Below are 25415 nucleotides of genomic sequence, written 5' to 3' on the forward strand. Positions count from 1 at the left end.
ACATTTCCTCTAGAAGGGAAGGGTTGTCAAGAGAGAAAAGACACAGAGAAACTTCCTGACTTGCTGGAAACATTTTTGATCTTGTCTGGATGTTGATTACACAAGGATAGAAAAATATGAAACTTCATCCAACTGAAAACTGAAGATTTGTCTATTTTACTATTATGTAAGTGTCAGTTGATTCACTCCTGTCTGACTCTTTGTGACCTCATGGACTATAGCCCACCAGGCTCCTCTGTCCATGGGATTCTCCAGGCTAGAATACTGGAGTGGGTTGCCAAACCCTCCTCCAGGGGATCTTCCCTACCCAGGGATCAGACCCAGGTCTCCTGCATGGCAGGCAGATTCTTTACCATCTAAGCTACCAGGGAAGTCCTAATTAAATGAAATTTGAACTGAAATTACATAAATTGAATTTGATTGAAATTATATAGCTCAGTTGGTAAAGAATCTGCTCGCCATGCAGGAGACCCGGGTTCGATCCCTGGGTTGGGAAGATCCCATGGAGCTGGAAATGGCAACCCACTCCAGTATTCTTGCCTGGAAAATCACATGGACAGAGGAGCCTGGCGGGCTACAGTCCATGGGGTCACAAAAGTCAGATACGACTTAGCGACTAAACCATCACATTTCAATTAAAAAATTATCACTAAACTTTTTTCAACACAATATTTTGCTGTAGGGCTTTATGCATGTTGAAGTGCCTAGGCCTATTTCACTATTTGCACTGTATCTGTTTACAGCAAAGATGGTTTATGTTCTGGTGGAGTTTGGCTCAGCTGATGGGTGTGTTGGGATAACACTAAATTACTGCAACAAATAAACCTTCACTTTTCAGCAGCTTCATACAACAGAAGTGGATGACTCAGATACTGCCCAGGTCAGTGTGAATGTTCTCAGATTCCTCTGTAAGGTGATGCAGGGACCCAGGCTCCTTCCAGCTTGTGGCTTACAGCTTCCTGCCCAGGAGCCTCAGAATCTTCCACTGTCAGTTGCAAAACAAGGAGAGACAATGTAACCAGGGAATTTTCTGTGTTACTGCTGGTTACAGGCATGTGCTTTTTAGGCCTCTTCTCCTTGTCCCAGAGAACAACCCCTTCCACGAGGAACTAGAGAGCCATCTCCTGACTCCAGAACACAGAACACGTGCGCGTTCTCTCCACCCACCAGCCTGCCCACCACTTCCTCTCCTGCATACACCGAGCAGGATGGGCTGGGTAAATGTACAGCCTCCACCAGTAGTGTCTGGGCTCGAGCAGATGATGTGTCTTCCAGTGTCTTAGCTCCCACATCTGAAAAGCAGAGTGCATAAGAATACTACTCCTCAGAGCTCTGGGGCAGATTTTAAAAGGGTCTGAAGTATTTAGGACAATACCTGGAACATAATACGAGTTTAATAAATGTCAACTGTATCATCCACTTCTTCCCATAACCAGCCATTTAGAAGTTCTGCTTACTCTCCAGCACACCCTAGGTTCCTCCCACAGCAAACAATCAAGTCCTCTCCCCCAGCCAGCTTCACGGACATGGAATTTGTGAAGTCACATGGGGCCCAACGCTTGGGGCCTGGCAGTTAGTTTAACGCTCTGACTGTACCATTTTGAAACTGCTAGTAATTTTATCTTTGAATTTGCGTTTTGTAAATGAAGTCTGGAGCAGCAGCGATCCACACAAGGTACGTGTCCACTCTGGTCTTCCCACCCCACTCGCGTGGGGCAGTCTCGGTGCGCCGCGAACACAGAATCCTGATGCCCTCACGACGTCTGGGAGGTGAGCACAGCTCAACTCAGGCACCAGGCACGCAAGTTACATCTGCAGCTAAGTGGGACAACCCACGGGGCCAAGTTTCCTGTTCCAAACAACATGTTCTGAATGCAAAAAAAAAAAAAAAGAAAACAGCCAAGGAACCCTATCGTGTCTTTTCTTACTTGTTTTCCTTCCCTCTTTTAACTAACTGAAGACAAAGAAGAAAAGGGCAACCCAGAATTTATTTTCTTTGCAGTCCTTCTTAATTCATCTGTAAGTCAAAGATGGAGTATGGATAGAATGGGCATATATAAAGAAGCTAAGACATGGAAGCAAGCTAAATGTCCATTGACAGAGGAATGGATAAAGAAGACGTGGTACATATATATAATGGGATATTACTCAGTCATCGGAAAGAATGGAACAATGTCACTTGCAGCAATATAGGTAGACCTAGAGATGATCATTCTCAGTGAAGTAAGTCAGACAAAGACAAATATCATATAACAGCACGTATCTGTGGAATCTAAAAAAATGATAAAAATGAACTTATTTACAAAACCGAACACACAGAGACATAGAAAACAAATTTATGATTCTCAAAGGGAAAAAAGATGGGAAGGGTAAATTAGGAGCTTGGGATTAGCAAAGTACTATACATAAAACAAATAAGGTCCTCCTATATAGCTCAAGGAACTGTGTTTAGTATCTTGCAATAAATTATAATGGAAAGAATATATGTGTATGTGTATTATAACTGAGTCATTTTTCTGTATACCAGAAACTAACACAACATTGCAAATCAACTATACTTCAATTAAAAAAAAAAATGTTGAGTCAGTTTTGTGCTGTGTTTCAACTGTTCTGGTGAGAACAAAACATATCTGCATATGCAAACCACAAAGTATCCGCACATACTTGCTACAAAATACAGATTGAGTAATTGTGTTGATTTCGCAATGAGTTAAATGCTCCTATATTTTCCCTTAAAACTAGCACTGCATGATCTAAAAATGAGCAGTGAAATTGATTCTAGTCATTTAAAATGCTTGTTTTCCTTTACTTAGAATGATATTAAATAGCAAATAAAAAATACCATAATCATTCCAAAGAGAGAACATGGAACAAAAGAGAGAGCTTTATATATTTTTGTCTTTAGTGTGGCACTTTTTTTTTTCCTGCTTCTTGAATAAAGGGCTCTGCATTTTCATTTTCCACTGGGTCCTGCTAATAATACAACTGGCAACCTCCTTTCTTTACTCTAGCTTCTCCCCGAATTTCCACCCAGGACCTTCTACAGAAAGTCTCACCTGAACCAGTCTTCCTCACCAGCAACTACCTAGTAATTTACATTTATATATTTCTCATTGCACCTTGACTTTTAGCGTTAACTTTAAGCATGGTATCTCCCTATTAAGTCTGTCTTTTCTCTGAAGGGCAGAAACAGACTTGACATTTTTATTTGACTGGCCATGAACCAGAATCACTGGGGCCCTCATAGCCAAAGTAAATTCCAGCAACTGACAATCAACAGATAGAATCAAGAGCTCCAGGGTTGGGTAATTTGGTTGCACTGTGAACTTGAGAAGCAGCTGTGGAATGAATGAGTGAAAACCACTGATTCTGGGGCCTACAATGGTACTTCTGGTTCCAGCACTTCATGGTGAAATCTGGTCCGTCCTCAACAGACTGGTTTAAGTGCAACCCCGTTCAGTGAAATCTCCCCATTTTTCCGTTCCCACATACCCATGTTTCTAAACCTGACATCAAGTTCCTCTGTTGTTGTTAGTCACCAAGTTGCATCCGACCCCCATGGACTGTGGCCGCCAGGCTTCTCTGTTCATGGGGTTTCCCAGACAAACTAGAGCAGGTTTCCATTTCCTTCTCCAGGGGATCTTCCCAACTCAGAGATCGAACCCACGTCTCCTGCTTGGCAGGTGGATTCTTTACCCCTGAGCCACCTGGAAAGCCCTGAAGTTCCTTACCATATACTAATTATCTTAAATACTAATATAGTTTGAATTGAATTTTACTTCTCTGGGTAGACTCTGCTAACACTTAGGTCACAGCAGAGGGAGCCCAGGCTGGGATAAATGAGGCTCTTGCTTCATTTTGAATGCAAAATTTAAAGGAACATAAAAAAACTCAGTAGTTGAGAGACAATATTTTAATGCCATATTTTAAACATCAAAATGAATGCAACAAATTACCCCAGATGAACAGTGTATCAAAATGTTCAGTAGAGAGAGTCTTGGACCCTGTTTGGTACCACCGGCCTCATTGCCCCCAGTGTCACCCCAGCCCTGCTGGATGCTGTTTTATTCCTCTTCTTACCCCGGCAGTTGATGAATACATGAATATATGAATGATTTGCTTCCTTGAACCAGGTCACCAGCCTGCAATTTGTAGCCCCTGGTAATGATGGTGGCCACGGAGAAGGGTGAGCCTAGGTCACGAGAACAGCTTTGGCGTGCCCTCTCAGATCGGAACATAGGACCCTGTGGTCTAAAATTTGAATACAACTTTCTGCCTTCAATCAAGTCCCTGTAAAATTCTCCTCCAATGTACCCCCTTGTGTAAAATTAGAAAAACAAACACCATGTCCTGTTGGTAACCCTTCCTCACTGTGACGCAGCCTGGAAGACTCAGTGGGCTGATTTCCGATGGAATCACGCTGTCTCAATAACACTGCACCAACATTGCCCTGGCCTGGGGCCTTCCCTGGAGGCCCGGTGATGAAGACTCTGAGCTCCCAACACAGGGCACAGGGGATGATTGGTCCAGAAACGAAGATCCCACACGCCAGTGTGGCCAAAAAATAAATAAATAAAATTACCCTCACTTATTGTTATATAACATTGCTTCATTAATTGCTTGAATAATGCCACATTGTTTATTTAGCTTTCATTTACTCTTTATTTCAGAAGTTTCCAGGCCAAATGAGATCATAAAAACAAAGTCAGGGAACAAAGGGAAGCAACAGCTTTTATTATATTCTGTTCTCTGTATGATGTTTCCTACTTAAGAAGGAAGTGAGCTCCCAGTTATACTCGGGAAGAGGATGCAAACTATAGGATAGATAAACATAAGGTCCTGTATAGGGAACTATATTCAATATCTTATGATAAACCATAATAGAAAAGAGTATAAAAAAGTGTTTAGATGGGTAAAACTGAATCACTTTGCTTTACAGCAAAAATTAAACAATACTTTACATCAAGTATACTTCAATTAAAAAAAAAAAAAAGCCCCAGTGGATTAGAACCTAGCACCCACCTCCTGTCCTCTCAAAGCAGTTTTAGGGGCTCCAGGGCCCCGAGAAGCCCAGGTGTCAACCGTGCTGGCCTCTCAGGGCAGGCTTTTCCCTCAGTGGCCAGCCTTTCGCCCACGGTTAGCCACCAGAGGGCCGCCTGTTTGGTTCAAATGGTGCAGACGCCACAGCTTTCCTCCAAACCAACCAAAACATCCCGGGCTGCTTTGGAGCAAAGCCCAGGAACTTCCCTGCAAGAGGAGAACAGCTTCTCTCCGGCTACAAAGCCTGCAAGTCCTAGGGTGCCGCCTTGTTCAGCGTGAAGAAAAAAAAGCCCGGATTTCTTGCCAAGGACCGAGGGGGAAAGAAGGTCCTTGGAGTCTGAAAGGAGAGGTCCCTCCGTCTCGCCAGGGAACCCTGGGGTCTGCAACTCCCTCGAGCGCTCAAACGCTGCGCCCCGGAGCAGGGCAGTTTCTGAATTCTTGACAGTTGTGTCAAGAGGCATCTCGTCCCTTTCCCCGGAATGCTCACAAGAATTGGGACTAGAACACACGCCACTGGCTGCAGATCTAGAAAACTCTCCAATAAATCCTCGTTCAGACAGTGAGGCTAAAAAAAGTCAAAGCTCTGTCAAAACAGTTGGTTATGCTAATACATGTGTACACTGAATAATGAAGTCGGAATTATTTTAATATTATCTGTAAGAAAATCATTATACCCTGTCGTCCAAATAGCTCTCTGGCAACTCGGGCTTCTGACCGATGACATTTTCGTTTCCTGGGTACCGAGAATTTTCACAAGCACGCTTCTAACCCAGAACCGCAGAAGCCTGCTTCCTCTTCTCCCAGCCTGGACCCTCGGCCTTCAGGACTAGGGGGGGTGGGAGGGTGGATTTTAGAAGTGCGTATCTGACTCGGGCAGGACTTTTCAAGAGTATAAATTATTTTTGTCTTCCGGGTTTTATTTGGACGTGTCCCGGGCAAAGACAAACCAGCCAGGCGGTCTTTCTGGAACCCGTGCGGGGTCTCCACCCCGCGCCTGGCTCCCAGGATGTGCGGGGTGGTGCGAAGGGGGTGTCTCCCGCAAGCGCAAGCCAGGTATTTTCCAAAACTTCCAGCCCCGGGGTTGGCGATGGGGGGGACCGCCAGACGCCCGGCGGGAGCGAGGCCCCAGGAGGAGCCAGAGCGCCGCGTCGGCCCCGACACGCGCCACAAGTGGTTTGGAGAAGGAGGGAGGAGCGCGGCGGCCGGGGCCCGGCGGAGCCCGGGCTTCTGGAAGTCACCCCTCCCGGCCCCGTGTCCTCGTCCCCCGTCCCTTCCTCTCTGCCGACTAGAGGAATGACGCCCAAGCCCGAACCTCCCTGCGCACGCAGCCGGGTGGGTGGACGCGCGGCCACCAAAACGGCCGCGACATCGCCGCCGGGGGAGGACTCCGGGGTGGAGGGCACGGCCCGGACCGGGCCCGGGGGCGCCCGCACCTGGGGCGGCAGGTGCGGAGGCGGTGAGCCGGAAGGCGCGGGCCGGGCGCACGGGGCCGGGGGGTGCGGCGGGCGCGTCGAGGGCTGGGGAGTCGGGGGCCGGCGGGCGCCCGGGGCGCGCGGCCGGGAGGCCATTTCCTCGCGGCGCCCCGGGAGGAGTCGGGCCGGCCTGCTCCGGGCCGCCGCCGCGCCAGTCGGAGCGCCCGGGCGGGCCGGAGGGGAAACCAGGTCACCGGCTGGCAGACGCGGCGCGGGCGCCGGGGCCGGAGGAGGGCAGCGGCCCGGAGCGGGTCGGGCGCGCCGGCCCGAGAGGCGGGGACTCGGCGGCCCGGCCGCGCTCGCCGCCCGCGCCTATAAAAGTGGAGCGGCCCCGGCGGGCGGCGCGGCCCCGGCCCGGCCGCCCCTCTCCGCCCGGGGAGTTGACATTTTGCAGGACGCGCTCCCGGGACCCCGCCGCCGGGAGGAGGGGGCGGAGGAGGGTGGAGACTGCGGGGCTCGGCCAAGGCGGGCGCGCGTCCTCGGGCGGGCGGCCGTGACGCGGCGGGGATTAACTTTGCATGAATAAGGCGAGTGCGCCGGGGAAGCGGCCCTCCAGCTCCGGGCTCGGGCAGCGCCCGCAGGCTGCCTCCCCTGGCGGGGGCGCCCCACCCGGCCGGCTCCAGCGCCCCGGTAATTCGGCGAGAGGACAGCGCGGAGGCGGGGGGTGCGGGGGCGACAGTCCCGGCTGTCCGGAGGGCGGGCGGGCGGGGGTGTCGCGGGAACCCCTCGGGGTGCGAGCGGCGACGCCGAGCGCGCGGGCGGGCGTGGGTGGGGTGTCAGCCGCCGGGTGCCCGCCGCGGGGAGGAGGTGCCCTACGCCTCGGGCACCTTCGGGGAGCCGCGGCGTGGGCAGCGGCGGAGCGGGGCGGCTGGGGCGGCCGTGGCCCTCGGACCCCAAGCCCCGGCTGGTTGCCAGACTCCTTGTGACCCGGAGTTTGGCATCCTTGGCGCCGAACCCAGTGGAACTTTCCATGATGAGGAAGTTCTATGACACGAGGGTTCGGAAAAGGTTGGCAGACAGCGGGGCTGGGGGGCGGGGGGGAGGCGGGGGTGGGGGGGGGGCGGTGGAGCCGGTTTAAAGGGACGTAGGGTCCCCCAGCCCCCTGGTCTCCTGCCCCGGAGCTCCGGGCTTTGCAGGCGGCACGGACCCCGCGGGTGGCGTGCGCCGGTGCCCGCGCCTGGCGACTTGGCGTCTGCCCACCTCCTTGGGGATTTGCGGACGATTTCGCTCGCCTCCGGGTCGCGCTTCTTGCTTCGCTTCTCTTGACGCAGCATCTTCCCCTGGGCCGTCTGGAGTCGGTTCCGATCCGCGCAGTGGTGCCAGCTGCGCGCTCTCCCCCACCCCCGCCACCCCTCGGAGAAGGTCTCATTTGGGGGAGTTTTTACTCCTGGTGGATGTGGTCCTTTTTATTTCCCGGCGACCATCATCAGGTTCTTATTAGTGTTGAATCTTAAGTCTTTTGATTTGTTTTCAGTGGAGGTGGGGTGAGTGTTTGGGGTCTGGAAGGTTCAATGTAGAATTTTCCACAAATGGGAAATGTTCAAGGTGGGGTCTGGAATCATGACAGTTGATCAAGTGAAGCGAAGGAAGAGACAAGCGTTTACCTGAGCAGACACCCGCCCTTCTCACACACAGAATTTGTGAAGATTCAAACACTAAGCCTAGTAAATACATGAAACAAAGTCTTCCCTTTAGCATGTTATTGATCCTTGTGATGCTTGTGAGAGTCAGTTTTAAAGACCTGTTTTGAAGTTCAAGAAATTAAGCATTCCTTGGATAGTGTATTAATAACAGCACAGCAGTTTCTAATAGTATCAGTATATTGGGTCATGTAGACCTTTGGGGCAATAATTTTATATTATTTGACCTTTTAGTATGCATATTTACATCGCAGCAATATGTAGCATGCTCTGGATTGCAAAGTAATACAAATTCCATGTTAGTCAAAATATTTTCACCGGTTCATTCTGGATATTCACAGTGACAGATAGCTCCCTGATTCACTACTGCTCGCCTCTCTGATTCTGAAACAAGGCAGGGACTAGGAAACACGAATGAAAAAGGTGTTTTGATGAAAGGTATTCTAAGCAATGGATGTTTTCGGGAGTTTTCATGCCAGTTGGCTAAGCGTTTTAATTGACTTTAACAGAAATTCAATATCAAGCAACTTATTCGAGATGAGATATGTGAAGGCATTGGTGAACAGTCATTTATTATTTGTGCATGTTGAATAGAGATCATCAGAATCTTATTCTTAATGAGTTTCAAAGTTTAATTGTATGTTGAAGTTGTGTCCTCTGCTAGTAAATGTGATTTGCTTCTATTTTTCAACAAGTGAAAGTAAATGATACTGAATTTCGCCATAGACTTTTCCTAAATAAAGCAATTCCTGGTGGCATTACAATGCAAAGGCATAATTTTATTGACATTGAAAAATGATTTTTTATAAAGTAACTGACATTAAAAGAGAAATTAGCATTCCATTTCCCCCTCTTTAGAGTCTTTGTAGCAAATTCTGCTCTAGAGGCAAATTAAGACTGATCCCTTTTAATTTAGCAACTTTGGGAAAAGGAGGTTTCTTGAACTTTCCTTCCCAGTGGAGAACGTCGTGGATCCTTTTCCTTTCCTGGGATTTTTGCAGTTGCTGAAACATGGCGTGTGGAGCCACAGATGGTATTGCACATTTCCTCTTAGTAGGCTCATCTTTTTGAAGGAAATCAGAGTAAAGATGACTGGTTTCTTGAGCTCCTTTTTGTCATTGTACTGTAAGACTATGTGTTGCTTCTTTTAAGAGTGCTTCCCTGATGTTGGAGCCAAGGCAGGCTCCCATTGCTTCTCAGAACCCTGGCCTTGTTTTTGCTTCCGTGTCCCTCTTCCGTGGTCTTATTTGGTATCTGAGTTCATTTCAGTTGCTCCTTGTTGAGTCCTTGTCTTCCCTGTCTAGACTGTAGAGTCCATGAGAAAAAGGGTCTTGACTGCCGTGTTTACTCATGATTTTCTAGCATCTTGACTGGTGCTTAGCACACAGTAGGTGCTGGATAAATCTTTGTTGAGTAAATAAATGGTTGTGCCCAAACCCCACATTCCCCAAAATACTTAAGCATCTCCGTGGGTATCCATGGGGTATGCCAAGATCTGTACCTGTGTTTGTGCCATATGTATGTGGTTCAGCTTCTCTCTTTTGATATGAAAGCTAGCCCTGTTTTGTGTAGTGACAACTCAGAGTTATTTCTGTGAGTTCTTCCTGGGGGCATTTGCCTTGAGTACCTGGAAATCCTCAGAAACAGTTTGTCTTACATGTTACCTTCATTCCCTGAAGACACTGACCTTCAACTCCCTGGGTTTCAGCAGAATCTTTATGAGTTCCAGAGGCATTGTCAGTGCTGAGAGTGAGATTCCAGGGAACAGACATCACTGGATGATAGCAATGCCTTCTCACTCAGCAGGTTCTGGCAGTGCCTTTGGCCTTGGCAGCCCCAAGGGGACCAAGGGCGTGTGGTGGTGTCGCTGGCCTGCAAAAGTAGCTGTTGGGGAAGGGGCGAATGGGACTGTCAAGACCCAGCACACGATACCCTTGCTGGTAGATTAGGCTGCTACCCTACATGTAAGTTAAGTCAGTCAACCTCTTCCCTGTCTCCTTGCCCCATTTCATAAACAGATTCTGAACCTGATAATTATGGGAAATATTACACTATCAGAGTTTCCAAGTGACGGAGGTGTGATGCCCAAGGGGGAGTCTTCAAATTAGCTATTCATGGAAACTCTTGTGACAGTTGAGACTAAAAGGAAATTACAATGGATGGTTCTGGTCATTTATTTTTGTTTATAGAGTATTGACTTCCAGAAACATGTATCAGTAAATGCATAGTTAAAAAAAAAAAAAAATCCCACAAAATGATGAGACCAGTAAAAATGATAAAGGAAGAGAGATCAAAGTCTTAGGCGTAAATTAAACTGAAATAAGTGCTTATTGCTTTTCAGTTTTTAATTTAGCTCTGAATTTCTGTGTCCAAGTTAACAGGAAAAAAAGGGGGGAGGGGGCCACTGAGGTGGCAAGTGTGTACAGAACCTGTAAGGATAAATCAGATAACATTTGTAGAGGGCTTACCTCTGCGTGCATGCCAACTAGTTATACTCCAATGAAATAGCATGTCATGTAACTTAAACTTCATTTCTACAGAAAGTGAAGTAAAATTATTTATATGGTAAAGTCTTTTGCCAACCTGCAAGAGAAAAAAGATGCAGAAAGTATAGTAATGAACAATCACCTAGTGGGACTTTAGCTGTGGGGGCCTGAGCTCCCATGGCTCAGTGGTGGAGATTTTGGACACTGTCTCCAGTGCAGAAATAGAGCTCAGAAAAGCTAGAGGAATGAATGGTTAACATGTTCTTTAGGCTGACTTTCTCAAATGTCCAGTGTCTCAGCCAAGCTTTTAAACTGGAGCAGGCTGAGAGGATGGTTCAGGTCCAGGTACTGGAAAATGACCCTGTGGCCATAAACCTCTCTCAGCAGGTGGCCCTGGTGCTTGGTGCTTTAGCCTGTATTCCCAGGTGGTGCAGTGACAAAGAATCTGCCTGCCAGTTTAGGAGACACAGGAGACGCAGGTTTGATCCCTGGGTCGGGAAGATCCCCTGGAGTAGGAAATGGCAACCCACTCCAGTATTCTTGCCTGGAGCATCCCATGGACAGAGGAACCTGGCGGGCTACACTCCATGGCGTTGCCAAGAGTCAGACGTGACTGAGCGCACGCGCACACACTGTGTAGTTATCGACCTGCAGGACAGTTTGTTTGTTTGTGTCTGTTTCATCTGTCTTCCCCTCTGAACGGTGATGATGGGCTGCGGGTTTCCTCATCGTTGACTCATAGTGCATCTAGCCAAGGCTTTGACACCTGGGTTCAGGGAGACACTCCTTTGGAAGAATGAATGGGAAGGGAAGGGAAGATGTTTCTCTTTCCTGTCTGGTACTGTATCCGGTGTCATCTTCTGACTTAGTTTTGCTCAAGTGAATGTTTGCTGCCTGGCTTACATTGTAAGTCCCTATCACAGCAGAGAATTTTGCTAGAAGGGCTTATCCTCTTGCCTGAGCTGGTTGGACAATAGATGGCAGGTTAACTCCCTGCTTTATTTAAATTCATTTCAATTATCTGATTTGATTTCTCTTTCAGGCTACAAAGATTTGTGTACCTACTGTGTGCCTGGCCCCTCTGGTTGCTCTGCAGCTCAGCTACAGCCTAGTAAACTGTGAGACACTAGACAGATGTTAATGCAGAGAAATTCTGAAATGGTCTCCACTGTGATGGAACGGAATGCCTGTTGGGGTCCCTCACATGGCCCCCCTAGATGAAATAAACTTCTTTTAATCTGAGGAGGTAATGGTTTTCTGAGGTTTGCCACCCATGTGTATTAGTGTAAATTGCACCACGATTCACCCAGGACTTTCTTGGGATCCATGTGGTCTGGGATTGCATAAGTTTAGGCTGGTGCATCTCTGATTAAGGATGGTCACTCTCCACCTTAAGGGCCTAAAGTGTTCGTCAGTTGTGGCATTTAGGTCAGTGGGCGAGAGGGGGATTGTCTGCATCACCGAGTCACAAATAGTATTTCCACGTCTTCTCAGGAATCTGCCCAACCGACAGCTAGAATCGTGATCCACATTTAATGCTAATGTTGCTTGGTCCATACTGTCCTCATTTCAAGGCACTTTGGAGACTTTATGTCCTGGCGGCTCTTCTTCTGTGGCACTATTTTTGCTGAGTGAGAAGCTGAGCTCCGCTATGAACTTAAGTATCCTTTTCAACTGACAAGTCAGGAGACCCAGGACTTAGGACCCAGGAGCTCGCCTCTTTCCCAGGAAGCACACTATAGCTTTTCCTTCATGACTGATATGGATGTGTGTATACAGTGCATGCAGAATATTTGTATTATTTTCATTGTGTAGATAACTGTATAGTAATGTGTATAACATATGCATGTACGTGTGTCCATGCGTGTGTGTGTGTGAGTGTATGCCAAAAGTGGACTGTAGATGGGGCACATATAACAATTAGGAAAAGACTGAGCTGAACTAATTACTCAACTTCCTAGTTCTAAAAAAAAAAGAGCTTTCAGGTATCATGGCTTCTCTTCCATGATCAAGAATGCAGGGTTTTTTTTTTCAGAAAGTCGTGAATGATGAGCTGATGAAAGCAAAAGCCTGGACAAAGACATGCTGTATACAGGTGTATCTTCTTCATTTGAGAAGTACGCTCTCTGACTCCTCTGGAGGCCCAGGAGTGTCTGAATTGAGGAGAGTGGAGAAGACAGTCCTTGTTTGGGTGGCAGACTGTATGATCGTGGCCTTCAGAGCCCGTTGCGTCTTCTGACCCTTGTGACGTAGGTTGTTCAGTGGTTCCCAGGAAGGTCCTGCTACATTCCTCCTTCCTCTTGTTTGTCTTGAGACTGTTTCCCCAGATTTCAGCCCTGGTTGTTCAGAACAACTGCTCACCTGTTCATGATTGAGGTTAGCGATCGTGAGGTTCTTGGGTTAGGGTCAGTGTTTTCCGTTTTCTCTCCCATCTGCATCAGTATCTCCCCACCCGCATATCGATCCTCACAGAGGCTCCTCTGACAAGCCTGTGTCCTGTTCTCACAAACAGCAAGAAAGGCACTGCTCGTCTCTGGCTTCAGCCATGGTTCCCATGGCGAGAAGTGCCACCACCATGCTGATGTCCCCAGCTGCAAACCCTGTCATCAGTTTCCGTCCTCCTCCGCACTGCTGAGTGTTTGGGGACATCCTCGTCCGATTTTACTTTCTACTGGTTACTCTGTGGGAGGTCCTCAGTTTAACAACTTAAGGCAAGTGTTTTCAGAGCCCGCTTTTCTTGTGTACAGGGACAGTGTACCAAAACTTATTTGATCAGCATATTGTGTGTGTGTGTGTGTGTGTGTGTGTGTGTGTGTGTGTATGTAAAACCACAGTTGGCCGACATTGGATGCAAAAGGTTGTGAGGAATAATTCATGGTCCTTGCACTTAAAAATTAGTCCCATCTGCTTCAGAGCATGAGACCCCACCCCCGTGTTCCTGCCTGGAGAATCCCCTGGACAGAGGAGCCTGGGGAGCTGTAGTCCCTGGGGTTGCAAAGAGTCGGATGCGGCTGAGGCGGTTTAGCAGGCAGGCTTTAACTTCTGCTGCATTTTTAAACTAACATTGTTTCTTTTTGGCTGTGCTGGGTCTTTGTTGCTGCCGGGACTTTCTCTGGCGGTGGCGAGTGGGGCCACGCTCTCGTTGCCACGCGCAGGCTGCTCACTGCGCGGGCTTCTCTCGGTGCAGAGCACACGGGCTCCAGGCACCCGGGCTCAGAGGTCACGGCGCCCTGGCTGAGAGCACGTGGTCAGTGGTTACTCTTGACTCCTCTGCGCGTCGGCTCTTCCGGGATCGGGGATCGAACCCGCGTCTTCTGCACTGGCAGGCCGATTCTTTACCACTGAGCCGCCAGGGAAGCCCCTTCACTACATTTTATGACAAGTGATCACTCACAGTGAACCTTTATGCTCTTCTGTAGAAAAATCTATCCGTTTGTATTCAATAGCAATTAATGCTGCCATTGTGATGATGTAAAAATTAGGCTAAATTGCTGTTACTTTAAAAATGTTATAACCGGAAAATATCTTTTCTTGACTTCATTTCTGGTATTTCGATATATGAATTGACTCCAGGCAGAGAATGGTTTATTCCTGCCTTATATGTTTTTGTTTACATTTTTGAATTTCGCCTGAGATTCATTGTAATTTTTCCTCCCTATTTTACTCCCAGCATCTGGAAATCTAGAATAATATATTTATAGCTGAATTGTAGTTACAACAGGAGGAAGCATACAGTTGTATATCCTTATATTATTTGTGTTTTATTTTTTAAAGATACCTGGGGAACCTTATACAGGAAATCTTTCAAAAAAACAATCTAAATTATGGCCTGTGTGGGTGATGAACATATCAATTCATCCTGTTGTGTAGTACCTGTGAGGGACTCTTGAAAAAATAATCCTAGGCCTTTGGCTTGTTAATGTAATCTCACACTACAGATTCATACATATGAGGTATTGCTAAGGCACAGGCATCCTCTGGAATGTACTCTATATGAATTCATTTACTGTTAATTAAAAATGTGTTTTCTGATTTATTTTTATTTCAGGTGCCACAAAAACCAAGCCTTAAAATAATAAACTTATTTCTTTTCTCCTGAAATCTGTCCCTTCCTCAGTCCAGCCCTCTATCTCTACATCCACCCCCACCCACACACCCATCCATCCATTAATCCCTCACTCCTGCATTCACCTGTCCACCCATCCATCCTGTATGCACTGGGCATCTTCTGGGTACCAGGCTCTGGCAGGTTCCAAGACCCCATGGTGAACCTTTAAAAATCCTTGCTACAGAGATGCTCAGTCTCCTGGGTCAATCTACAGGCATTAATTTAGCATAGAGCAGTGTTTCTCGGCCTCTGAATCATTGACAGTTGGGACTGAACAATTCTTTCCTATGAGGAGCTGCACTGTGTATTCTAGGATATTTAGCAGCATCACTGGCCTCTTACTCCGCTAGGTACTTGGAGCCATGAAGAATGTCTCCAGGTATTGCCATATGTCTCATGGGAGCAAAATCACCTGCACTGAAAACCACTGGTGTGGAATTAAGAACCTGGCTAAGAGTGGTGATGTGTGGGTTTATATCTTGTCTTCCCCTGACTTTGTTTCTTGTGCCCCTGTCTCCTCTATAACACAGTCAAGATTAAATGAAACAATGTAGCACTTGACCTGCAGTGAGGTGTTAAATACTAACTTCTCCCAGCGGTGGTAGAATTAATACTTCAACAGTTACAATCAGTTACAATATAGATAAGTTCTGTGATGGAGTGAGTCCAGTATGGGGGTGGGGACCAGTAGCCTGGAGTGGAGAGAGGTCTAGGAGTGGGGAAACCATAGGCAAGTGTATGAAATGGGATAAAAGTATGAAACATTCGGGGACTGGAAGGAGCTTAGTTGGACATGCAGAGGACAGAAAATGAGGCAGTGGGGGCAGGTGGAAGCCACATGATGAAGGCTTTCCAAGCCAAATAAGGAAAGTGGGTTTTATCTTGACTGCATGAAGAGACTGAGGGTCAGGGTATGAGAGTTTTATTTTGAAAGGGTTTTTTTTTTTTTTTTTTTTTTTTGGAATAGGTCTTGAGTGGGACAGAGACTGGAAATGGTGAGCCCAGTGAAAGGTTCTAGAATAATACACTGACATGAGGGTAGCTGCTGGAACAGGCAGTTATATGTTGCTGTGAAGTCTTGAACAGATTTCACTTTCTCCAAGATGTGGCAAATTTTTAACATTTAATTCCAATAAGGAATATTTTTAGCAAGCTGGCTCTACGTTTGGGGGAATTTCAAGTTTAATTTGAAAGCAGATTACATGATAGGTTCTCTATAAAGTATTTTCAAATGAAGCTTAATTTAAAAACTATCTTACAGCCTATTTGTTGCTCAATATTACTCAAGGGTTTCTCTGCCATTAAGTGTTGATTTTCTGATAGGGATTTTATTACTTTAATGATCAAAATTAGAGATGGGTGGAGAGTATGAATCAGTGAATGAGTGAATGATAATGACCTTATGGAAATACCACTTAATTTAGAATAAAAATATTTTGGACAAGTCTCTTCACTTATCTGAGCTTTAATTTCCTTAGTCATGAAGTAGTTAGAGTAGGTGAATTAGGCAATTTCAAAGTTATTCTTTATCTGGGCATTATCAGGATTAAGTTCTTCATATTGCAAATTTTAATTTTTAAAAATATTGCAAATACTTTACAAGGACAACCCGTGTAAGTCAAGGGCAGCGTTACCTAGAGTAACACGAAGACAATCATTTCTTTTCCTTCTATATGTCCTTAGCATGATACTTCTTATCATTGGTTGGTCTTATTTCTTAGTAACCCAAAACAGACCTTCTACAAATACTTTGCATAATAAGCCATTATATTAAATATTTTCAGCTTTTCAGGACTACTCTGAGAGTCCTACTTTTCAGCTCTACTCTGCAGTGGAAAAGCAGCCCTAGATAGTATGTAAATAGTCATGGCTCTGTACCAATAAAGCTTTATTTACAAAAACAGTGCCTTGTAATTTGCTGACACCTACTATCCCAGCAGGAGTCCAATAGAATTATAAAGTGAATCACATAGGTACTTTAAAATCTTCTAGTAGCCACATTATAAATTAGTAAAACAACCAGTGTGTTTGGTTTCAACAGTATATTTTATTTCATCTAATATATTCAAAAATTACTGACATAATATGAAATAATAATGAGATTCTTAGTTTTTTGTATTAAACCTTCAGTATCTGGTATATATTTTACACTTGTAGCAGATCTCAGCCTCAGCTAGCCGCATTTCACATTTTCAATTGCCATTGGTGGCCAGTAGCTGCTAGAATTGGGCTGTACAATTTTAGCCTTAAAAAGCTATGGTTCTATCAAATTCCATGCAAAAAGAAACTGCATTATTTCAAGTGATTGAGACACTTTTCTTGCCACACGTGTTGGTTAGGAAAACATCATGCTTTGAAATAAAAAAACGGGCAGGGGCTAAAGAAAGTAAAATTGTGTCTTTCACCCATGTGAAGTTGAAGATTACTGTTCCCAGTTCACTGGGAGCTCTGCTCTGGTGTGAATTTCGGAGACTCCCGATTTCCTGGGTCTTGGTCCCTCCGTCTCCAGCTCAAGGCTTCCAAGGTCCCGTCTTCGGTGCGTCAGACCCCTAGAAGGGAAGAGACAGGGCAGAAGCATACCCGGCCTCTTCCCTGCCTCAGCTTGGAAGGGACACATTTCCACCCGCGAGAGCTATCACCGGCCCCCAGCAGGTGAAGCGGGCGGGGACACACAGCCCGCCTCCCGGACGCCCCTGGGCTCGGGGCGGGGAGCCGTCTGCCCCTCTCTGCCACAGTTTTCCGATCTTGGGAGGCTCTCCTCAGAGCACTGCCTTGGTGCTTTTGGAGGCGTTGGCACGTGGTGGAAACATCTCCTTAGTGAGGAGGTGACCCACGCCTGGGTTTTAGTGCAGGATCGCCCTCCTTGCTGACCCCGTTCTGTTTTCTCCCTTCCTGCTCACTCTTACGGGGTCACTTCTAATCTGCCTGCACCCGCCTTTTCCTTTGAGTCTTTGACTGTCATCTTGAACTTCTTGATAAATCTGTATGGGTCAAAATATGCACATAGTGTTGGGAGTTTACTGATCAAGCCTTGTGTAACTGGCACATTACTGATGACGCTGATATACTTTAAATTTTTTTACTGGAGGAGAGTTGCTTACAATATTTGTGTTAGTTTCTGCTGTACCGCAAAGCAAATCAGCCTTACATAAACACGTGGACTTCCTCGGTGGCTCAGATGGTGAAGAGTCTGCCTGCAAAGCAGAAGACCTGGGTTCAATCCCCGGATCGGGAAGATCTCCTGGAGAAGGCAGTGGCAACCCTCTCCAGTGTTCTTGCCTGGAGAATTCCGTGGCGGGACTGGGCTACAGTCCATGGGGTCACAAGGAGTTGAATACAGCTAAGTGACGGACACGCATGCATACGTATATCCACTCTTTCTTGGATTTCCTTCGCCTCTAGGTCACCACAGAGCCCCAGTAGAGTTCCCTGTGCTATACAGGAGGTCCTCATTTGTGCCGATATTTTTTAAAGGAAACTAAAATGTAAAGTAGAGCTATCAGGAAGCAGAGGGCAGAGCTGATTCTTGGTGTGTTGACAGAGGAATTGAAGCCATTTTTCCTGGAATCATTTTACAGAGCTTTAGACAGTTTAAATAAATGACTCATTACATAATATTGTGACTAAAAATAGCAAGTTTCCTAGTATTTATTCTATTTATCATTCCTTACTACAATGGAGAAGTCCAATTTTTTTTAGTCAAAAAGGATATTTGCTTGTTTTCTTCCCGAATTATAAATGCATTAATGTGTTTGATCAGATATTCAGCCAGTTCTATAGAAATGCATCTGGTGAAGGAAGTGGAAGAGAGAAATGAATAATAAAAGTGAGGTCAGTGAAAAGAGCAAAGAAGCTCTTTCCTTCTAACTGTGCATATTTTACCTTTTTGAAAACTTATCATTTAATTATTATTAAAACATCTTATTCTGAGGGTAAGGGGACCGGTACTTTATTAAGAAATAAGACCAACCAGTGATCAGAGGTATCGTGCTACGGACATGGAAAAGGTAAAGAAAGAATTGTTTGCCTTTATATTACCCTAAGCAGGGCTGTCTTTAATGGCACAGTCTATTTTTGTGAAATATTTTTCAGTGGTCACGAAAATTAAAACTTGCAATATGAAGAAGTTAATCCTGATAAGTGCCTCTCAAGTACAGAATCCAGTTAATACTTTTTTTTTAAATTGAAATATAGTTGATTTACAAGGCTGGGTTAATTCCTACTGTACAGTAAAGTGATTGCATTATATATATGTTTTTTAAATATTCTTTTCCATGGTGGTTTATCATAGGATATTGAGTGTAGCTCCCTGTGCTACAGTAGGACCTTATTATTTATCCATCTATACAGTAGCTTGCATCTGCCAATCCCAAGCTCCCAATCTACCCCTCACCTGACCCCAGCCCTCTTGGCAACCACAGTCTGCTCTCTACGGCAGGGCTTCTGTCTCTGTCTCATAGATAGGTTCATTTGTGCCATACTCTTGATTCCACATGTAAGTGACATCATGTGGTGTTTGGCTCTCTTTCTGACTTACTTCACTTAGCCTGATAATCTCTGGTTGCATCCATGTTTCTGCAAGTGGCATTAGTCCATTCTTTTTTATGGCCGAGCAGTTATTCCATCATATATATGTATGACATCTTCTTTATCCATTCCTCTGAAGGTGAATATGTAGGTTGTTTCTGTGTCTTGGCTATTGTGAATAGTGCTGTTTTTGGGGTGCATATGTCTTTTTGAATCCAGCTAATTCTTTCTATCCCGTCATAAGAAAGAACTACTTCTCTCAGTCATCCCCCACCGGTTACTGCCCCTCACCAGGATCCCTGGGGTAAAGGGTCGCCTGCAGTGTGGGCACCAGTAATGTCTTATTTTAAAGTCCTGTCACAGAGCAGGTAGGACAGACATTCCCCTTCTCTTAGAGACAAAGTGTGAATTGCAGGGAGGGTGGAAACGGGGGTCCGGGCTCCTGGCCTGGTTGAGAGCTGGGATGCTGGAGGGAGATCCAGAGTTATGAGTGGAGGGGTGGCATCACTCAGGTGTTGAGTTGGATGCCCAGCTTTGCCACCTTCTAGCTTGCAGTCTCTCTGACAAGTTACTTAACTTGAACTCCAGTCACCCCATCTGTACAATAAAAACAGTATTGATACTTACTTCACAGCCTTGTTGAGGACACTAAATGAGATCGTGGTTATGAACTGTGTTGCCAGTCCACAGTGCCTGGGAGGGCGCGGTACATGGGGAAACAGTCTTATCGTTATCTTATTATTTCAGAAGTCGTAAAATTGATTGTGTTACGTCAACCTGCACCCTAGAAATATGGAGCCTGATTGTTCCAAAGGCAGGAAATCAAATTTCCTTGATCATTTTGTATTATTAGTTGTTCTTTTTTCAGTTTTAAAATCATTAGGATTTATTTACTGGTAACACTCTCCTTTTTATAGTGAAAGTGTTCGTCACTCAGTCATGCCCAATTCTTTGCGACCCCATGGACTTTAGCCAACCAGGTTGCTTCATCCATGGGATTTTCCAGGCAAGAATACTGGAGTGGGTTGCCATTTTCTTCTCCACATTTTAGAGATGTCCTGGCATTTTTCAGCCTCAAGAGATATTTTCTTGGTCAGTCATTGAATTCAGGGAACCCTCAGGGTTTGCATAAAATAAAATAATAGATGCTCAGTTACCTTCCCAGGGCTCCAGCCTCTTGAACACAAAGTTGATTCTCCCACTTGGACTGAGTGTGATGCTGAAGCTGACTACCTTACTGACTCTTTTTTTTTCATAGCATCTACTCTTGCTTCTTGCTCTGGTGCTTTTCTGCTGTCCACAGTCAAACTTCTGTCTCTTGTTTGTGTGTGCAAATCATGTCCACCTCTTTGCAACCCCACAGACTGTAGCCTGTCAGGCTCCTCTGTCTGTGGGATTTTCCAGGCAAGAATACTGGAGTGGGTTGCCATTTCCTTCTCCAGAGGATCTTCCCAACCCAGGAATGGAACTTGGGTCTGCTGCACTGTAGGTGGATTCTCTCCCATCTGAGCCACCAGGGAAGCCCTCTGTTCCTTACAGTCTAGTATATTTTTTACTGCTTCTGTTTCAACCCAGCTTCCAAACATCCTTCATTCAGGGAGCTCTCCAGGCCTGCCCTGCTTCATTAGGCTTGTGATCCAAATGATCTCTGCTGTTGCCTTTCTGAAACATACCGCTTCAATGACAGCTTCCTTCAACCCTTTGTCCAAAGGTAATAGTACATGTTAAGTCTCTTACTGTATGGATTTTTTTGCTGTTCAGTGCCCAGACCTCACACTGGTCGATGAGGTGGCTATTTCTCTGCTGGATTTGAAGTTCTAAGAGGGCAGGGGCTGTGTGCTAAACAAGTTTAGTGGAGTCTGGATGGCAGGCTCAGAAGGTAGGTGCTGAGTAATGCTGCCCTGCTGTTTTGACCAACCACATGCAGGCTGTTTCTGTATAATTAGGATGAATCTAATTTTAAAATGAACAACCGTGTGTCCTCAGATGAACCAGAATATACACTTACAAGGCGCTGCTGTCCTGCATTATAAATAAGGGAATAGATTGCCCGGCAGAAAAGCTCTGCTGTTCTTTTCCCTTTTTTAAAGAAAAGAGAGAGGAGGAGAGAAAAAAAAGCTCTACACAGCTAAGAACTGAGATAGAAGATCTTCCCGTCCCCCTCACCTATGCTGGCAAGAAATCAGGGCCCCAAAGTGGATGTTCTCAGCAAAGATGAAACCCAGTCGACACCCACAATCAGAGAAGAGTGGCTTCAGAGGACTCGTCAAGGGTCGTCCTTAAGAGTGGCTTCCTGCGGACAGACCCTGAACTGCACGCCGGTCCTCGGTGACCGTGGGCCCCCCCAGGGGAGGGCCCGGGTCCCCGCAGGGTTGGAGTCCTTGGAAGGCGTCGGGTGCATCGCTGACTACCGGCCTGTTGCTGGTGTGGGGAGCCCCTTGATACATTGCCGCCATCACGTCCCTCAAACTCCGAGCATTTTCTTGAGCTGTCTTAGCATCTCGGGATGCCCACTGCAGGGAAGATGAGTGGTTGGACATCGCCCAGAGAGGGTTTACAGTTCCCGTCTCTCCTTTGCCTCGCTCGGGTTTGAAACGGCTGTTCCGTGTCGCTGCTGCGTGGTTTTCAGTCCCGCTGGTAATCCGTCCAAGTTCACTTGAACTGCAGCCGCCCGTGTTTCCAGCTTTGCCTGTTACCGGCACTAGAGTAACACCTCCCTCCCGGAGTCAGTGTTACTTATTTAAGTTCTTGCAGAGGTTTGACTTCAGGGGCACTTGAGACTCAGGAATTGGGCTTGGGTTCCCTGCCAGCCTCGAGCTAGCGATGTGGGAGAGACTGGAATGTACTTGGCACGAGCCGCGTTTCTGATGGTCTGAAAGGAGCAGGTCTAGAGCCTGCATCTCCGCGGATCCCAGGATTCTGTTCTAGGATCTGGGGGTGGGAAGGTCGGACCCTCTGAGAGAGGGTGACTGAGAACCCAGGTTTCCCACATCCGAGGAGCCTGAGGGTCAAGTCACTGACACCTCAGTGTCCCTTCAGAAGACTCGCCATTAAGACTGGGTTCCCCAGAAGCAGACCCTGAGATGAGAATTGAAATGCAGCTTGCTTTATGGGGACGGTGAAGAAAGCACCCTTATGAGAGTGGGGAAAGGGGGCCAGGACACCAATAGCCGCCAGTGAGGGGGTGTCTCCAAACAGGTCACCACCCTGGGCACAATGCAGAAGCCCCGGGGACGGTGTGAAGCCGGCCTCCCGGTTACCCAACCCAGAGGCCCGGGGGCCGGGCCTTATTCACCCGGGCCTGCCAGGCACTGGTGCGGGACTGCCCGCAGAGGCAGCTGATTTCCTGGCGTTTCAGGACTGCCACTTGGGCAGCCAAGAGCAGCCCTCGAGGCAAAGGAATGCAGTTTCTGGCAGTTGGAAGGCGGAGTCCGCACCTGCCGCCGGTGAGCCTTTCTGGCCAGAGGCGCGTCACCCTGCGCAGCCGCCTGGGGCGCGCGTTCTCCCCCCGCCCCACCCCCAGGATGCCTGGCTTCTCTCCAGCCTGCGCTTGGGAAGAGGCGTCCACTGCCTTTAGTGGGAGCGTCGGAACTGAGCCCCCTGGCGATTGGTTGGGATCCAGTGGAAGGGGAGGGCAGCCGACGCGGGACCCCCTTCCTTAGCTCACCTCCGTCCGCGCTGACTCCCTTCTCTCCCGCCCCGCTGCCTGAAATAGCCCAGTGCGCCTGCAGTGCCTTCCCTTTCCTAGTAGCTTCTCCTCTGGCTCCTGCCAGGCGTACCTTTGTACCCCTGGGTCACGGTCTCAGCGTGGGCACTGCAGACATCTGGGGGCCGCCAGTTCTTTGTTGTAGGGGCTGCCCTGAGCTTTGTAGGATGTTGGGCAGCCTCCCTACCCTCTACTCGCGGAGGCCCTCATCACCCCACTCCTGAGTGCTGATGGTGAAAAATGTCTCCAGATCCTGAATGCCAGTTGTCCCCTGGGAGGCATAATTGCCCACCCCCCCTTGAAAACCACTGCCTTAGACCTCAGTTCCAACCCTCACCCCCCATCTCCCCCAAACTCCGTGTTGATTATCGTTACCCTTCATTAAGATGCTGCTCCTCACGGGAGTGGGAAGAGGCACCCGCAGTCAGCTGCCTCTTTTGCCTGCCGCCCCATCCCCTAGGGGCCAGGGATCGCTGCCCTGCCCTGTCTGTCTGTCTGTCTGTCTGTCTCTTTTGCCTCCCTTCCCCTCCCTTCTCCCCTTCCGCATCGTGAACATGTGTGATTTGGAAGATGCCATTCTTCATTTCTGCCTCCCTCTTATTAAAGCACCCTGCTCTATTCAATAAAGCAAATGCTGTAATGAAAACTCCACTAATAAAGTAAGATGTTGCATTTAACAAAATCATGCTCATACGTTCATGTTTTTAATCAAATGTGTATGTGCCCAGGTACATGCTTGGGGGCAGTGGGTGAGCGCCCTTCCAGACAGGTGCACAAAATGGTTCCACAAAAGACAGCCTCACCAAAATTAAGACTGTTTTCATCTTATCAATGCACATATCCTCCGAATTCTGGAGGCTGGAAGTGCAGAAAGCCAGTGACCATCAGTGTTTCCTAGTGTGGGGATTCTAACTCCATGGCTTAGAATTATGAAAGCTTGCTTTGAACGCCAGGATTTCCTGCTGTCACATTCAGAAGTAAGAGTGTGTCCACCTTGATGAGCAGGTTACACAGTTTAACAAGTGCCTGAAATGAAAGGTCAGGAAGTCACACTCTTACTGGCCAGTGTCATCTTTGCTGCCCCTGCTATGTTGAGACAGACAAAGTAGTTGTCCGCAATTTGGGGTGACCCCATCCAGGGGGCTTCCCAGCAGTCACCAAAAGAGTGGCCTTGTCCCTGCTCGTTTTGGGCTGAGGTTGATTCTGGAGGAAGGACAGAAGAGTCCAGATCACAGAGGAGAAGATGCTGGAAGTGTAAGGGGGCCTCCCGTGCAGTGAATGTAGCTCCCCCCTCCCGCTTGGAGGCAGCAGGGCTGTGTGGTGGTGGGGAGGTAATGCACACCATCGGGCTCCTCTGCACCCCCTCTTCTTAGCCTGCTACCCCCAGACTGGTCCAGCCATACCTTCACAGGTACAAAGGCAGAATCACGCACCCCAGCCCTGCCCAAGCAGACGCTGCATTTCAGCAAGGCCCCCGGGGGCTCACTGCAGTGGGAGAGGAACTTTTGTTCTACCTGCATCTTGTCTATGAAAAAACATGGGGTGCAAGCATAGAAAAGAGTTACAGGGTGACCCTGGTGGGTATTGACTAACTCGTTATACCTAGTCTGTTGTTTTTCAGACTTGATAATCAACACGTTAGTGGGCTGTGAATCCACATAATGAGTCACAAGCAACAAAAGTTTTCAGTAAAACAGACTAGAAGAGAAGGCCTTAGAGGAAGCCATAGTCTTCATAACATCTATTTCATTTAAAAAAAATACAGACACACGCCCCACCTTTATATGTATGTTCTGATAGGTGAATCAAACAAATAAACCCTCCTAAAATGAATGTATCACTTTATATATGTAGATCAGTGTTGTAAAAACTAAAATCTAACATATGCATCTGATGAAATGTGGTCTCTTGACTCTTCCCCACAGATAGTGAGATTACATTCCCTAAATCAGATAGGAATGGTAAAGTGATCTCAGTTGCATGTCCATGACAATAGTATTTACATTTCACACTCAAGTCCAAAAAAACAATGCTCTATCAGAGAATAATACAAAATCTTGAAAAAGAAACCAAAGGCAAACTCACTTTAAATCAAGAAAAGACAGCTGTAGAGTGATGCAAGGACATCCCTTAACTGGAAGGGAATAATTTAGAGCCCCAAAGGAACCCCCCAGGTTATGAGAGGTACAGGGTTTCTCAAAAGTGGCAGTGCTGTGTTAAATGTCAGCATCTTCAGAAGTGTGAATGCTACACACTTACAAAAAATGGTCTGGAAGTTGAATCATTTCCATCTCTTCAACACTCATTTAGCTACACAGAATTTGAAAAGTTAATTTTTACTTTATTGTTTCAGACATTTGCCAGTTTCCATTAGAGAGACTGAAAAAAAAAATTCAAGTTGAAAATCTTATTGTTCATAGAATTGTTTTCTTAATT

The 25415-nt window shown here is 46.9% G+C and overlaps 1 protein-coding gene and 1 long non-coding RNA gene across 8 annotated transcripts in view; both read left to right on the top strand.

Moving 5' to 3' along the window:
- The first annotated feature begins 5978 nt into the window (after window positions 1-5978).
- The window catches only part of THRB (thyroid hormone receptor beta), a 415008-nt gene continuing 395571 nt past the window's right edge, over window positions 5979-25415 (top strand). The window contains exon 1 of one of the 7 annotated variants that reach the window (XM_070459836.1): window positions 5979-6093. The gene's annotated coding sequence lies outside the window, so the exon portion shown is untranslated. The other 6 variants (XM_070459832.1, XM_070459834.1, XM_070459838.1 and 3 more) reach the window with 6 other exon arrangements.
- Window positions 7635-23661, top strand: LOC110139004 (uncharacterized). The gene is made up of 2 exons (XR_002314357.2): window positions 7635-10116; window positions 11681-23661. It is a non-coding gene; the product is annotated as an uncharacterized lncRNA (long non-coding RNA).

Source organism: Odocoileus virginianus, chromosome 32 (assembly GCF_023699985.2).
Source record: "Odocoileus virginianus isolate 20LAN1187 ecotype Illinois chromosome 32, Ovbor_1.2, whole genome shotgun sequence".
Taxonomy (NCBI): Eukaryota; Metazoa; Chordata; class Mammalia; order Artiodactyla; family Cervidae; genus Odocoileus; species Odocoileus virginianus.